Genomic DNA, 15,959 nt, shown 5'->3' with positions numbered 1-15,959 from the left:
GTCTGAGCATGCAGCCCCGAACTGAAGAGTGTGCTAGCTGTGCAATTCACTCCGCACCATGCAGCCCTCGGTGACTGGCAGCGCCTCTAGGCAGAGAGGAAATTCAGCTTTTTTGTTGTTTCACTGTTCCGAAAATTTTTGTGAGCATTTGTACCTAGCTGAAGAATTTTATTCTAGGTAAGTATCAACATTACTATTGCAGTTTGTCTCAACCGAGAACTGCCTAAGTTCACCTGCTTATCAAAGCAAAGGTTATCGACGTGGGTCACAGTAAAAAACAAAAAAGACATTGGAAATTTGAAGTGAAGCCAACTGGAATATTCAGCTGTGCTTTTAGTCCACTATTTGTGCCCTACCAGCAGGACCGAACAGGAGAGCACTGAACCAAACTAATTGGATCCATTAGGTCCCATGAGCCTATTGCGTCCAGTAAGTATTCACAAAATGTACCTCGCAATTAAGTTGCGCATAATACGTGCTGTGAGAAATATTCGCGCAACTTAACTTCTACGTTATTAAGGTGCAAAAGTAAAACTGATTTGCGAGGACTGCAGGGAGGTGCTCTGCCTGGTACTAACATTTTTGCAATGAAGTTGAAACTATAACAATTACATGCTTTTATGAAAATCATGGCAAACACAAAAGCATACATTGTACGCAAGAAAGACTATAGCCTGAAACGGATAGCATAAGCTTACCACATACTCCCAGAGAGCGCACTTCTTCTCCCACTTATATATTCCATTTATATGAGACTCTGGCCAGTGGCGCTTGCCCATTAAGGTCAGTTATTTCATTTCGACCACAGTGATAGTGCAAATGATGAACACTACTGAGCAGGTTTCACTGCAGGTAGCTGTTATTATAAGAAACGTATTAGTTCTGGCTTGTTTGCATAAGTTGATACATACATACATACATACATACATACATACATACATACATACATACATACATACATACATACATACATACATACATACATACATACATACATACATACATACATACATACATACATACATACATACATACATACATACATACATACATACATACATACATACATACATACATACATACATACGTTGGTACATAAGGTGCAGTTGGCGAGACCAATTGGATGCATTTAGTCAGGCTAATTGTGCTCACCAGTCGGAAACTCAATGGGCCCAGTTGGGAGTCCACTCGGACTATCAAACCGGAACACCATTCCAACTGGAACCAGAGGAAAACCCAAACGACCCAATTGAACTAGGTGGAATCCCAATTGGTTGCAACTGCTTTTTTTAATTTTTGCTGGGATGTTAGTTGCCAGCGACACGCCGACTTGAGCCCAAGTGAGGTGTGCACGACTCTCATAGACCATTCCACTTGCTTGTGGCACCGTATACATAGGCAAAACTGGAAGATGCGTAATTGAGCAGCTAATTAAAGGAGCACCTAGAGGTTGTTTCAGCAGTGGCCGGCAGGGGGTTTATTGGCGAAGCAGTGTGAAAGATGCCAAGATTGTTTCCCATTAAATTACGCTTCGTCTGTGATGCACGTGGGAGCGAAACAAATGGAAATAGCGATAATCTAAGCATTTGATGTTCACAGAGCTGGCAGCATTTGTGTCACCAACCCCGTTCCAGGTGTTGGGTACGAAAGATATGGATTACCTGCGTAAGCGCACACCAAGCAGGAGAGGGGGATAAAATTGTGAGACCTGTGGCCAATGACGAGGCACCAGCGAGTGCACAGTGAAATGTACAGTCTTTGTCAAAAGCATGCAGCCCAAGGCGTCTGCTTCTGAGCCCTGCAGCACGGTTCCTCTTAAATACTCAAACATCCTAATATCACTAAGGCAGGAGGAACTTAAGTCCTCAACGCCACCAAGTTTAGGACTCAAATGTGCTTAAGAACCCTGCTACACGACTTGGAAGCAAACCCCTTGGACTGTATATTTTTGACAAAGACTCTATATACGTCATATGTGAGCGTTAAGCAAAATTTATTTGAAGTCTAGCGGGCGTACTGCCTTGTTCTGTGCAGTGTCTGTGTCAGCAAGCCATCTACCCTTACGCAAATTGTATGTAGACAGTCTATAGACTTCTTATACACTCTATTGCCTCCCTATAGATATTTATTTTGTCTATTCATAGTTTATAGACTGTCTATAGACAAATGTCCACTAAAAGTGTATGGCCATAAATCTATTGATTGTTTATATGCTGTGTATAGCATTTGTATTGCCAATAGACTGTTCTCTAGGGTTTTTCAATAGATAGTCACAGACTTTATATACAGAAGTCTATGGACAGTCTATAGAATGTCTAAAGAAATTTTTTTAGGGTAGTAAACATGAACTTAAGAAGCCACTACCAAGTCGGCCAATCGAATGCGTTACGGAGCATTTTCCTCGACGGTCGATCACAGCGTCGGTCCTTGAAGCGAAAGTGACTACAATGAACTGTTCTTTGTGTGCGTAAAAGCAAAGCATGCTGCAAAACGAAGAATAAAAAATTGCGCCACTGCAAATTCGTCGTGGGCATCACGTCTGACTTGGGCCTATCTACGCATGCAAACGGTCTAGCGTATGCCGCCCAGTGTTGTTCTTTCGCCGATTTCTCACGTGTTGTCGGATTCACACTCGGTATAATCGAGCCCGCTCCGTCCTTTTCCACGGCACTTATAAGAAAGAGCTGCAGAGGCTTATGGAAATGAGAAATGGGATTACGTTTCCTTACGCTCGCGAGGTTTAGCTAATACTTCCTCGAACAGGCTGCATAGCCTTCCATAATCACTACTGATATCTGTCGATGTAGCAACGTAGCAAGCGGCATGCCAGAAACGGAAAGGAGAGAAGAGGGAGGCAGCTTGTAGAGTAGTGCCATAGATGCAGGAAAAATATCTGCAATCGAAGCGCTTGTGCCGGCGTCTTCAGTCAAAGACAGCGCAGGGCAACAGACGAGGCGTGGCAAGAGGCTAGATGTCTCGCCTAGTTGTACTAATCTCACGAGTTTAGTAAAAGAGAAGGGGCCTCAGCAAGGGACGTCCGGCCGAGGGACCGGCAGTATCTATCGGACGCCAGCGTGGGGACGCGGCGTACGAGGTCATCGGCGACTGAAGCCGCGGTGAGACGCCGCCCTGGACAAGAGACCACGACCCGAAAGCAAGGTAGTTGACGTTTCGTGTCTGAAACAGAGCCCCATTTTGAATTTAGTCCATGACACAGTCTGTGCGCCTTGGTGGAGAGTGATAGAAGACATGGCCAACGAAACTGATCTCGTTGTTGTCTTTATATACTGGTATAAGCATGCGTAAAGGGCGGGGGAGAAGCCAGCGGCCCCCCTAATAGGCCTTGTCCTATTAAGTATCTTATCCTTACTGATTCCTACTATCAAGAAGATACGAACAGCCGCTACCTAAGTTTATTGAGGGGATTTACCGCTACCATGAACTTTAACCCCCCCTTGTGGCGAGATTTGCGCTTACTGGAAATTCCATTTCGCTTTGCACGAGAAGCTCACCCCCATTTAAAAAAAAGTTTTTTGACCTTAATAGTATTGTGAGTGTAGATGTAAATAATAACCAGGAGGAAAATTACGCCAACAGAATACGAAAAACAATCAGAGGAAACGGCGGCGTTTGCTGATGAGCGAGTATACATACACGGGGACCTGAAGTGCTCAAGTCGAATCGTCACAGCGCGAGTAAATTCGGCAAGTGTTCCTAAGTGGGGGTGTTCGAATAGTCCATTTTACAAAGTTGACTGCCCAGGCCCGCAGCCTTTCACGCGGCAACAGCCGGAATCCCGCACTCATAATGGTAGCACGTGCTTAAACTGCGTGAGTGTGTAGTAAATACAAGTAATGCAGTGCTTTACTGACAATCAAATCAAAATGCAATGAGACAATGGGCCGAAAAGAATAAATAATTAAAAACATCACTATCAAGGTCAAAAATACAATGCGCCAGAGCATTATTAAAATAGTCAAGAACTAAATAAAAGAATTGTTAACAAACATTATCTTTGAGCCATCGAGACAACGCATATGTGTAATTTGCTATTCAGAGCGACGCCCAGTCGAAAAAAACGACATAACTCTGTCAGATATACGACAAAACGTTTTGGCCATTTTGTCTTAACGACAGATTGTTGTGTTGTTTTGTGATATCTTTAACTTTTCTGTAGTAACCACATAAAATTCTGTTGTTATAACATAAATTTCTGTTACAAGTTCACGGGCAAAAATATTACAAAAAATCTGTTGTGACGACAGAGAAGTTACAGAGAGTACACAAAACAAAGCCTATTCAAGAGAAAGGACTCTCATCATATATCTTTATTTCAATTCCACTTTTAGTGGGCTAAGAATTTCATGGACATGCGATAATTCGTACCAACTTAAGGCAGGGTTCGTATTCTTTTTTTTTTTAACTGGGTGGGTGGGTATATTTGGGTGGGCTCGTTTTTTCAAAGGATGTAAGTTTAATGAGGAATTTGCTTGGTGCGAGGTCATAAATTCCAAGAGAAGAAGGTACAACATTCTAACATACTGTTTATCAAAGCTTAGGAAGAAAAATCTAAACTTAAGGAGAAAATAGAGAAATCAAAGAGCTCCGTGAGAACGGGTAAGGCAGGACCTGCTCCCGAAAGTACGGAACCCAAAAAGACGAGGGTTGGCGAAAATAATCTCAAAGAAATTACGAAAATGATCTTACAAACGAAGGCAGAATTTAGAGAGGAAAGTCTACAGGTGGGTCTGCTGGCTTGCAGCATATGCAACTCTCCATCCTGCAGTTTCGAATCAACCAACAACAGCTCCAGCAGGTGGTAGACATAGAGTAAAATGAAATATCAGCCCTTGAGGTAAGGAAAGAACAGACGTTGTCAAAAGGGCCTTGGTCAAGAGTTGCACTACGAACACAGTTATAGACGATGATGATGATCAGGGCCCTGAACAAGATGGATACTCATCATCAGAGCAACAAATGAATTATTTGGCAGTGCAACTGCAGATGATTTGGAAAAACAGACAGGCCACGTAACAGCAATATGCAGATAGCATTGATCTCTAACCCGCGATAATAGTGTTGCAGGAGACTAATGCGCACGCGATGCTAATCGGATTCAAGACCTTCCATCTTCGCCCAAGCACGTGCATATTGGTACCCCAGGAATAGGCGGCGAAAATCGTTGATCTGGAAGTGGAGGGGGTAGAGGACAGCGTAGAAATGTTTCCAGTTCGAAGAAGAAGCGAGTGCCCGGATCATAAATTTCTGTAGCACGCCAAAGGTTCAACAGATAGGTTCCAGAAAATTAATATAAAGGCCAAGATGGCTGCGAATGGAGGTCCACTGCTAATTGTAGGGGGCTTCAACGCAGCAAGCCACCCAAGGGACTACTCGTAATGAGATTGCCAAAAGAAAAACGCGTTATGCAATCACGAAGGAAGCACTAACGATCCTAAAGGACCCATGTGAGCCTACAACGGTGGGGAACAGTGTCTGTGAGGACGCTAGTCCAGACCTGACCCTACAGGCAATGATGTAAGATATGCAGCCTTGGAGAATTGCAAGGATAACTTGGGCAGCAACCACTTCATCCTGCAGACTACGATGGAGGACAATAAGGACAGGAGGAAGAGGGGGACAGCAAGAATTACAAATTGTAGGGAAGTCAGGGAGAGTGTGATTCAAAAAGAGGGGTACGGCATTGAGGATTATACAGCACGGCGGAAACGCTTTTGCAGGACGTGGAAACTCGCACGCAAAAGATGCAGGCATTGGAAGACTTTCCGGCAGTTGACCCGCATTATTTGCACTTACGGGAAGCGAGGAGAGGTCTCACGAAGAGGTTGAGAAGCCAGAAGCGAAATAAAAAAACGAAAATAGCAGAGATTACGGAGCACACTGAGAAGTATGCCTCAAACTTGTTCAAGGCTAAATGGCACAACCTCTGCGAATTTTTCGACGGTAAACTAAACCTTAAGAAAGCCTGGTCTATATGGAGGGGCCCTATGGAGCCTTGTTTAGGGCGAAATAGAGCAGAGAGTAAATCCGAAATTAAGCTATAGGTTCCCAAATTCATATACAATCCGCACTGCGTCTTCTGCAGAGATGGGGCTAACTTATATCACAATGCACGGGCATTCCAGAAAGGTCAAGATATTGCGAGGATCAGTGAACCAGCAACTGAGGCCCGGGAGGCAGCGCTGTACAGCTCAGACACGGAATACCAACTTTGGCTAGCGAACTGGGCAAGAGCGGCGGTAAAAGCCAATAGGCTCCTCGAAGGAGAGCCCTCCCAACCAAACAAGATTAATTTTGTGAAGTAAACGTTCTCCAACCAACAAATTAATAGACTGTTGAGTAAAATAAATAACATACACACCTTACTTCAGGAAGTTTTTTTTTTCTTGTAAAAAAATTCTGACACTTTCTTTAAATGGTTCTCTATAGACAGCGGTGCCTATGTAGTGTACTGAATGGCAACGCAGGGTATAAACAAAATGGAGAATTGCAGGCCACAAAAATACAAAACGACGGGTAATATACAACGGCCTCTTCGAAAGCTGTAGAAACGTACACACCCTTTGTAGAGTAGTATTCTTGTGTTAGCGTACCTGTGCATGCATGCATGCAGATTTCTCACAAGCACTCTAATGCAAATGCATTTCAATAGCACGAAACGTGGGCTTGTTTTCCGCTGTATTACACGATGCAGCGCACAAAGTTCCTCATTTTTTCTTCATGAACTACAGGGAGCTCAAATCCAAACAAAGGCTTTGTATTACATCAGTTAGGGCGCTCGATTACTGATCCGGAGTTCCCGGGTTCGAACCCGACCGCGGCGGCTGCGTTTTTATGGAGGAAAAACGCTAAGGCGCTCGTGTGCTGTGCGATGTCAGTGCACGTTGAAGATCCCCAGGTGGTAGAAATTATTCCGGAGCCCTCCACTACGGCACCTCCTTCTTCCTTTCTTCTCTCCGTCCATCCTTTATCCCTTCCCTTACGGCGCGGTTCAGGTGTTCATCGAGATATGTGAAACAGATACTGCGCAATTTTCCTTTCCACAAAAACCAAATATTATTATTATTATTATTATTATTATTATTATTATTATTATTATTATTATTATTATTATTATTATTATTATTATTATTATTATTATTATTATTATTCATCCGTTGTTTATCACGATCGGGTGAGTTCATTTTTACACCTCGCACGCCGTGTATGTATGCACGTCATTGTGCTGTTGTTTATGGTTTATGGTTTGAGGGGGTATGACGTCCCAAAGCGACTCAGGCTATGAGAGACGCCGTAGTGAAGGGGTCCGGAAATTTCGACCACCTGGGGTTCTTTAACGTGCACTGACATCGCACAGCACACGGGCCTCTAGAATTTCGCCTCCATAGTAATTCGACCGCTGCGGCCGGGATCGAACCCGCGTCTTTCGGGCCAGCAGCCGAGCGCTGTAACCACTGTGCCACCGCGTCGGCCCATTGTGCTGTTGTGTCGTGCCCGATGACCTCCCTCTCTCTGCGTCCGTTTTCCTCACTCTGTGTAACAGCAGGCATGAGGCGTATTCTTCAAGCCGACTTCTCCGCATTTTCCCAGTATAAATATGTTCTCTGTTTTAGTAGAACCAGACTCTACCATTGGCTTGCGCAAAAAAAAAAAAAAGTTTTAACGCAGTTAAACCGAGTATGGCGTGTTAAAGCCCTTTGTTTTGAATTAGTTTGACTATTAATTGAGTAAAAAGGTTAAAACATGGTAACAAGCGCTGAAAAAAAAAAACACGAGGGACAATGAAGATACCTTTTCTTCTAAAACGAAGGGCATCTTTTTTGTTGTATCTTGTGTTTTTTAGCGCTAATTACCACGTTTCAGCTACTTAAATCAAAAGCACCAACTGTGTAAACTTTCTTTTTTAATCACGCTCCTTGCGTAAATATTGCCTTAACTTGGCCTTCGAGTTCACGTTACTCTTGCTAGACATTGCCTTGCATTGTCCTCCACTTGACAATTTCTTTTAAACTTTCGTACCAGGCGACCTTCCCCTAGGCACACCGTATCCAAGTCATTTCATCTCAAAGGTCAAGGGTCAAAGGTCGAGGCTTCGGAAACCCATCGGACTTTTCAGGATTGATAGCGAAAACTCTCTTCTACATTCGCTATGATCCGGCCACAATAGCAACACTTGTCGCTACTTCGTTGTTTTAACAAGGCCGTAAACAGCTTGATGCTGCGGAAGGTTTCTGCACGTCGGTTATACTGTCACCGTCAACTATGCAGTTCCACTAACTGGAGTGTCAGAAATAGATGTTTTCTTGTGCGTCACGAAGCAAAAAAAAAAGTACGAGCAAAGAGAGCATTGCCTCATGCGGCCAGCCTCCGTAAGCCACGCTCTTTTGAAGCCGTTTCCTTCCCTCGTCCTCTCTTGTAGCACGCCAAATAAGTCGGCCCCGAGTGAGGTTTTCCATTCTGAACGTAAAAGCGCAAAAACACAAGGACACAGACTGAGGCAGACTGAGGCTGAGGCTGAGACCTGACACTGGCCAATGAAACGCGCCGCTGGCCGACTCCCTCCCTTTTATGTATTCCTATCGCGAGGCTTCAAAACTGTCCCGTGATCCTCCCTCCAAATTTGTCCTTGCCCTACGTTTTGTATGGATAAACTTGAGGCTGCCCTATAGCAAAGCACTATAGCGCACATTGTTCAAGGGGTCTGACGGTTTAGTGGCAATTAAAGCTGTTTTCGTTATTTATGCATAAACTGCAGCCAAATTTGGCACATATAACTAACCTCTTATGCTGATATCAGAACTGCGCTTTATTTTAAGCTAGTTTGTGCGGTTATCCAGTAAAATATATGCAATTAAAACCATCGTAAATTCATCCGCATGATGTTAAATAATTAAAAAGAAAGTTCACAATTTTTTTATGTCAGCATGTTCACAAAGCCCTGAACTGTTCATTAAAACTGTTAGTTCTTTTCTTCTAGAATCCCAATACTCATAAAATTAAAAGCTGAACACTAATGCATTCATATTTACATGCAAACGTTTCTTGGGAAAACAGCTTACACGAACTATTCGACATGTTCATAGAAATATCGAGTTTTATTTCACTTCGGAACGTCTCATAGTTATTGCATAAAAAAAACAGAATCATTCTCTACTGTAACTCGTTACGAAATGCCGAAGGAATGAGTGATAGCAATTGCAAAAAATGGCAGTGGCTTAACTTGGATGACCCTGGAATTCAGCGAAAAGCAAGGACGCTTGCTAAGCGTCTAATAAGGAAGGTCGTCCATGGCAGCTCCGCTACACGCTCGCAAACAGCCGTTCTATATATACCCACACGACCACATGGACTGTGACGTGGTATCGCATGGTCTTACCAAACCCCAATCGGATGTCATCACATGTCTTCACATCACCCCATCGGATGTTCTTAAGGTCAAAGGTCAACCCAAAGGTCACCCAATGTCAACGGTCAACAAAAGGTCATGGGTCAAGGTCAGGGGTCAAGGGTTCCACACCATAACTGTAGCACATATGGTCATACACGGATAATGTGATTGGGCTGAAGGTCGTTCAAGGTCATCCTTCGGCCTACGCGACGACGTTTGTTAGTGAAGCTTTTCGCTCCAAAGAAAGGTCAAAACTGAGAAAATTAACCTTCATTTCCTCGTTTGATCGTTTAGCGCCCTGCATGCTGTTGCTTTTGGTCAGATAAATGCTACACTGCAACCAGCGGAAGCTCTCTTCTCTTCAAGGTGATGTACAGTGATACTAAGGTACGGCGGTGTTTCGTCGTCAGAAAGCCGTGGAATCCGCGATCCGCCGCGCGCGTCAGAAGCGCGATTCGCTCCGAATTTGCGACGTACACACATTACGAAAACATCATTTTCCGAAATTTTGCTGCATATTTCGCGCTAATTCTTCGTCACGAGACAGATGGTGACCCGAGGGCTACAAAAAAATAGAGAAATGAAAAATTTTTCAAAATTTTCCATTTGCCACATCCCTCCTGGATTGAGCCTCTGATATCAGTTGGGGGATGATGGAGTTGTACTTCAGGCGATGGAATCCCAGTATGCTGATCCTGGTTCCGAAACTTCGGAAAAGCTAAACTGGCGTAGTCTACAGGCTGACCAGTCTGACCTGTCATTTTGGGAAGCTTAAGGAAAGAATGATCTTTGAGTGTTCGAAACGGTATCTGGAGTGTTGTAGCGTTACACCTTCTCCAGAGGGCCCTACGAAACCGGTGCTCATCTGTGATTGACGTCACTGTATCCGCGCAGACACATAAGCGTCTGAAGCGAATTTCAGTGGCACTGTTTTTTGATGCTTTGGGGCGCACACGTACAGCGAATCCTCAATAAGCCAGCGGCGTGAGCGCAATCGTCATCAGGGGGCGCGCAGTAGTCACACGGGTTTAACTCGGGTTTCGTATGAGGTACGGCGCTCGCATTGTGGTACCCCGTGAAAAAAACTGCATCTCTGTAGTTCCTTGCAGTACTACCAAAAGTGCGACGAGTGCAGAGGCGACGATCGGACGCTGCGGAATGTGTACAAGTAAAAAATGGGCATCTGGGATAGCGTGCTTTAGACTGCCCATGAGCGAAGCGTTATTTCAAATCGAACCTTAAAGGGAAGCTGAAATGGCTTTCTGAGAATTCGAGGTATTCAAGAATTCGAACCTACGGAGCTCCTAGGGAAAGCATGCAAAGTATTTTCGCACTAGCATTTAAAATGGTGACGTCATCATCGATTAAAACCGCGACGATGCTCAGGCTTCTCCTCACTGCGTCCGGGAAGTGCGGGGAAATTTGTAGTGACGTCATCATCGCCGAAACTTCAGGTGTCCACTGCCTTCGCCAGCATGCTGCTGTGCGTCGTCCGATGCCGCCAAACAATGCTTCGTCAGCTTCACTTTCCATAGCTTTTTGTTTTCTTCCTTGAAACAACTGTTTCTTCGCTGGAAATGTGGCGCCGTCGTACGTGACGTCATTATCAAAGCCTCTACCCGTCGCTGTGCATTGCAGAGAAGCCTCAGTGCCGACGCCGCTTTATTCGACAATTAAGCCGCCATTTCAAATGCTATAGGCCAAAGCGATTTCGCAGGCCTTAACTGAATGTTTCACATAATCAGCCCTTTTAAACTCATCAAATTCTACAACCTCTTCAGGTGCCATTTAACGTACGCTCGCGTTACGTACGCTATATCCGGAGTTTAGCGGGCGTGACTTTTGAGTACGCTTGAGTACGCATAGCCTCCTGAAGCCGGCTAAATTTGTGTTTCCAACAAGGCGGCCCGCTTCGAAGCAGGATTCCTTGCTTGGGAGTGAATTCGTAGTTTTCATCGGTCTTTCCATGCGTTGAGCTGGTCATAAATGGGGCACCACTCTTTCGTTTTGTCTCGTCTCATAGCAAAATATATGAGTGATAAATCTGATTTATTTTTATTTCCAGAGGCGAGTTTCCCGCTTAATCTTAGCCGTAAATATGATTCAAGTATGAACCAAGTAGCTCAAACACAAATTTCAAACTAAATAAGAATGTCGGTTTGTTGGCTTGTTGACAAAAATGATTATCGTTCTAATAAATTCATTTGCACTTAAGTCGGCTTATGAGCGGGAATGCGAAAGCCTTTCCCTACCCTCTCTTTCTCCCTCCTTCTTTCATTTTTTTTTAATTTCCTCATGAGCCATGTCTCATGACGCTCATGAGCCAAGAAAGGCTTTCGCCTTAAAAACCCGATAGTACCACTAGCCTGAAGCTATCATTGCGTCCTCGTTTGAATAGAAGGAAAACAGCGTAACGCCCTGCAAAATGCTTGCGTTCAGCGTACGTAAGATGCATACGCTATTTTAAACCGGCCTAATGTTCCTTCAGTGTTCGGTGCTTAGACAACGTTTATTTATTGTTATTCGCGACCATATCTGCACACGCCGCGAGCAGATCACAAGCAGGCGGAGAAGCGCGGAGGAACACGTTTAACGCGCTCTTCTGATTGGCTGAGGAGGTCTCTAGCTTCCATAGTGCGAAAGGGAACTTATCAGACGAATAACTAATGTGCAGGGAGGGTGGATACCTCCTCTCCACTCGTTTCACGATGCTACCGCTACAACGCGGAAGCGCATTGGCTGCTCACGTGTGGGGAAAGGAGGGTGAAATCGCGTCCTCTCGTAGACGAAGCTAAATCCGGCGACAGACTATAAGGCCCACGTACGCGAGGAGATGGTCTCTACCACGTGAGACACTTCGATTACCCGTCTTTCGGCAGCCCTGTGTTCGTGATCTTAGGACAACCGATGAGACACGGTAAGCCTGTATACGTCCCGATCCTATCCACGGAGTGAATGTTTCTTCGCTCGCAGGGCCTCTTCCTTGCATGTTGGAAGAAAAATAACCCTTCTGACGTACCGTATATTTGCCTAATCTCTCGAACACGCCACGACTGGGACTTCTTGCATCAGTGTAACCTGCTCGCGTACGGTTTGTGGTTGACACGGAAGATCGCCTTCCAGGCCAGACGCACGCTTAGTAACCCCACAATGTACGGAGGCTTGTGGCAACATTCCGCAACACAGTTTTCTGGATGCTCTGGAGGGCGTTAAATCAATGGCCGAGACTTGCAACGGGCGATGTGCGGATGTCTATTCAATAGTTGCTTCCGTTTTGTCAACCGAGGATGTCACGTTGGCTGAGCATCACGTTCTAAACCCTAATTTGCTTACAGCCTGCACCATTGGCATCGAGTCTACTCGGAACTCGAGTCTACTTCCCTCTCAATGTGCACAGACAATTGCATGCCAAAATGTAGTGTGCTGTCCGCCCTGCTATCCAAGAAGGATAGAGTAGGCTTGATATTAATGACAACCTTTTGGTGCATTCCTGCCCAAGGGTACAGTGCCTCGTCCGACAACTGAGCCTTGCATGCGCTCTGAAAACTGCAAGGGGCATGGATGTATTAAACCGGCTGCTGCGCTCTATCCAGTAGCTGTTTAATCCGTGCAAATTGCTCGCGGAGTTGAATGCTGCGTTAATCCGACGTACAGACGGAGCTTGAGGAGAGTTCAACTGTTTCCACTTATACGAGGGTCAGTCAAATAATAAATAAATAAATGAGATTTATTGAGCGGACAACAAACGCAACTGCAACATTCATTACAATTACCTGCATAGCAAATGCAAGTTTTTCAACGCTTACAATGTTCCTGAATTTTTCTGAAAAAAAAAATACTTTGGTTAACTGCGCTACTATAGTCATGTGCGTGTACCTTTTAATCCGATTGGAAAGTGTTCCCCCCAGTGCCTTGTTCAGAGGTCCAAACGTGTGTTAGTCGCTGGGGGCGAGATATGATGAGCAGGGAGGATGTGGCAGCAACTCAGTACGCCGGTCATTAATGGCCGCAGCTATTGCACAGGCAGTATGACATCAACTGGGCTTGCCTGTGTTCCGCGGTTGTTCTTTCCATTGGCGCTTCTTTGCTTGGACGAAGCGACAGGAGTGTGCGCTCTGCTGTGCAAAATTTTCTTCAAGAAACGCAGCGACTCCCATTCTAATTTCTTTTTCCCGCTCTCAGTCAGTACGACATTGCAACATTACAGGCATTGTGTACAATTATGCACATTAAGCAATTGTCCCGCCTTCGATCTCCAAGTTAACTGGACCCCTTTCCTTCCCTCTTCCAATCTGTCAGACTACATACTATTGCCACTGCTTTTCCCGTCAAAACTTTCCTGTATCCAGTAATTAACCGCCTGTGTCTTGGCCACTCCCCCGTAGTGGGTATGTGCCAGCAACGTCTGAGGCCTTCCTTCCTTCCTTCCTTCCTTCCTTCCTTCCTTCCTTCCTTCCTTCCTTCCTTCCTTCCTTCCTTCCTTCCTTCCTTCCTTCCTTCCTTCCTTCCTTCCTTCCTTCCTTCCTTCCTTCCAGTATGACGCCGAGCATCGTGATTCTGCAAAATGGCACACGTAGACTAGAGTTAACGTCACTTTGTTTTTATTGCAGGTCTAAGATGGTTCTACAACTGCTCCCAATAAGAGGCACCATAGTCGGATACAAGTCAAGAACGAAGCGGCTTTCATGACCCTTCTCGTGATTCTCATGACCATGCTAGCCTGACAATGCAGGGAGTGTCAGATGAAAGGGGATAGCCCCCCTCACTCTGTGGGGGGGGGGGGGGGGGGGGATAGTCCCCTTCCTGTATTTTCGTTCCGCTCCCTGCATTATCGCGCTAGCAGGGTCATGAGAATGTGCCGACGCCATTGGCTGGAAGGGGGCCCTTTGACGGCAAAAAGCCACTTCATTCTTGAGCTGCATTCGACTATAACCACTGTGTCCCCCATAGGCGTGTGTGCACTCACATACGCGGGACACCGTTCAATATGCAGTAATCTGATCCCATGCGTATGTATACACCACATAACAACACAATGCTGAGAAACAGCGGCGGAAGAAAGCGCAACTGAACTTCCCGGTCCGACAAACCGTGTTGGGGTCCTGCCTGTAGGGCACGCGCAGAGATTGCACGGGCAAATTAGTTTTGGCAAAATGAACAAGGGAGAAGAAGGGCGCCTAAGTCAGTTAGCCAACGTTTCGGCGAGAGGACTTGTCTTCGTGTGGGACGAAGTCCTCTCGCCGAAACGTTGGCCAGCGACCCGTGTTCATTTTATCAGAAATTTGTTCATTTCGTTGTGCTTTGAGTTGCCAAGTATCCCATCATCCTGCCTTCTTTTCTCCGTGGCTGGATGACAGGAAGACAGCACGTTCATCTTCTTGTAGCACACTGAAAGCGAGCAATCAGCCCATTTTTCATTCGCTATTTGATCGGCTAGCACACCGTGCATCACTCCAGAAGCATACAGGTTAATCTTGCTGTTTTACTTGTTACGTGTGAGCACAAGTGTCGCATTAACAAAAAAGAAACTCCACGTAACTTAATAATTACCGCGCCCCTGATGTGCACTGGGAGGAGGCCACAGGAATGCGTTCAGCTCTGTACACCGACTTCGGAGAGCGTTTGTTTTTCTGTCTTCTAGCCGTTGCACGTGGCCAGGGTTTTCGTGGTGTCCAGATGGACCGTGGGGAACCAGGCGCAAAACACATTCCGTGACCAAAATTACTGGTAATGTGCGCTTTTTCTTCTTATTTACAGAAAGCCATGCAAGAGGAAGACATTGTGATAACGGGCTTCTCGGCCTACTTCCCGCAAGCGGACCATCTCGTTGAGTTCAAGAAGAGGCTTTACGCAGGCGTCGACATGGTCACAATGGATTACCTACGCTGGCCTCCAGGTGTGTCTGCCTGCATATGATTTAAAATGGGCTCAGTTGAATTAAGTTTTGCAGTCACTGAGAAGACGACTTGAAGAGAACGATTAGAGCCGTGAAACTGAATCTATGTTCGACAAAGGAAGTATACGCGTTTCTCAAGGTATAGCATACTCAGGGGGTTTGAGTCTAAGCCGTGTAGTGTGAATCTTGCGGCACTCGTGGAATACCTAAGCTCCGGAGGTGTGTTGACAGCAGTTCCTCTCACCTCAGAAATACAGTCTAGCCCACTAAAAATGTAGTAGAACGTTCTTGAGGGCTAGTTGGTTCATTTCATTAAAAGGTAGGACTGCGCGAATAATAGAAAAGACAGGAGACTGGCGTCCGTGGTGTCGTTTCCGTTCCTATGTCTCCTTTCCTTGTCTTATTCGCGGAGTGCTACCTTTTAAACTAACCACTAATAATGGCCGCAGATATAACGAACGCTTGTTTATTACGAACGAGGACGGTATATACAGCCGTAAAAATATGCGTTGCGGCACTGACAATTCGTTCCGGATACAGCGAACAACTGCAGCCGCACCACTCCACTATAGCGAACGTGGAGGCACCGTAGATTAGTGCCCGAAATCGAAAAAAAAAACACGCGTTTCCAACCAACGCGGGTACCAAAAAGCGCTT

The 15,959-nt window shown here is 45.4% G+C and overlaps 1 pseudogene across 1 annotated transcript in view; it reads left to right on the top strand.

Annotated features, from left to right (window-relative positions):
* Positions 1-3,024: 3,024 nt before the first annotated feature.
* The window catches only part of LOC144102283 (fatty acid synthase-like), a 53,574-nt pseudogene continuing 40,639 nt past the window's right edge, over positions 3,025-15,959 (top strand). Inside the window, exons 1-2 of the transcript XR_013308193.1 lie at positions 3,025-3,159; positions 15,164-15,302. The product of XR_013308193.1 is annotated as a fatty acid synthase-like (transcript). The remainder of the gene's footprint in view (positions 3,160-15,163; positions 15,303-15,959) is intronic.

The sequence above is a fragment of the Amblyomma americanum genome, chromosome 8, assembly GCF_052857255.1.
Source record: "Amblyomma americanum isolate KBUSLIRL-KWMA chromosome 8, ASM5285725v1, whole genome shotgun sequence".
Classification (NCBI taxonomy): Eukaryota; Metazoa; Arthropoda; class Arachnida; order Ixodida; family Ixodidae; genus Amblyomma; species Amblyomma americanum.
The sequence above is the reverse complement of the archived record's forward strand: the minus strand, read 5'-3'. Positions and strand labels throughout refer to the sequence as shown.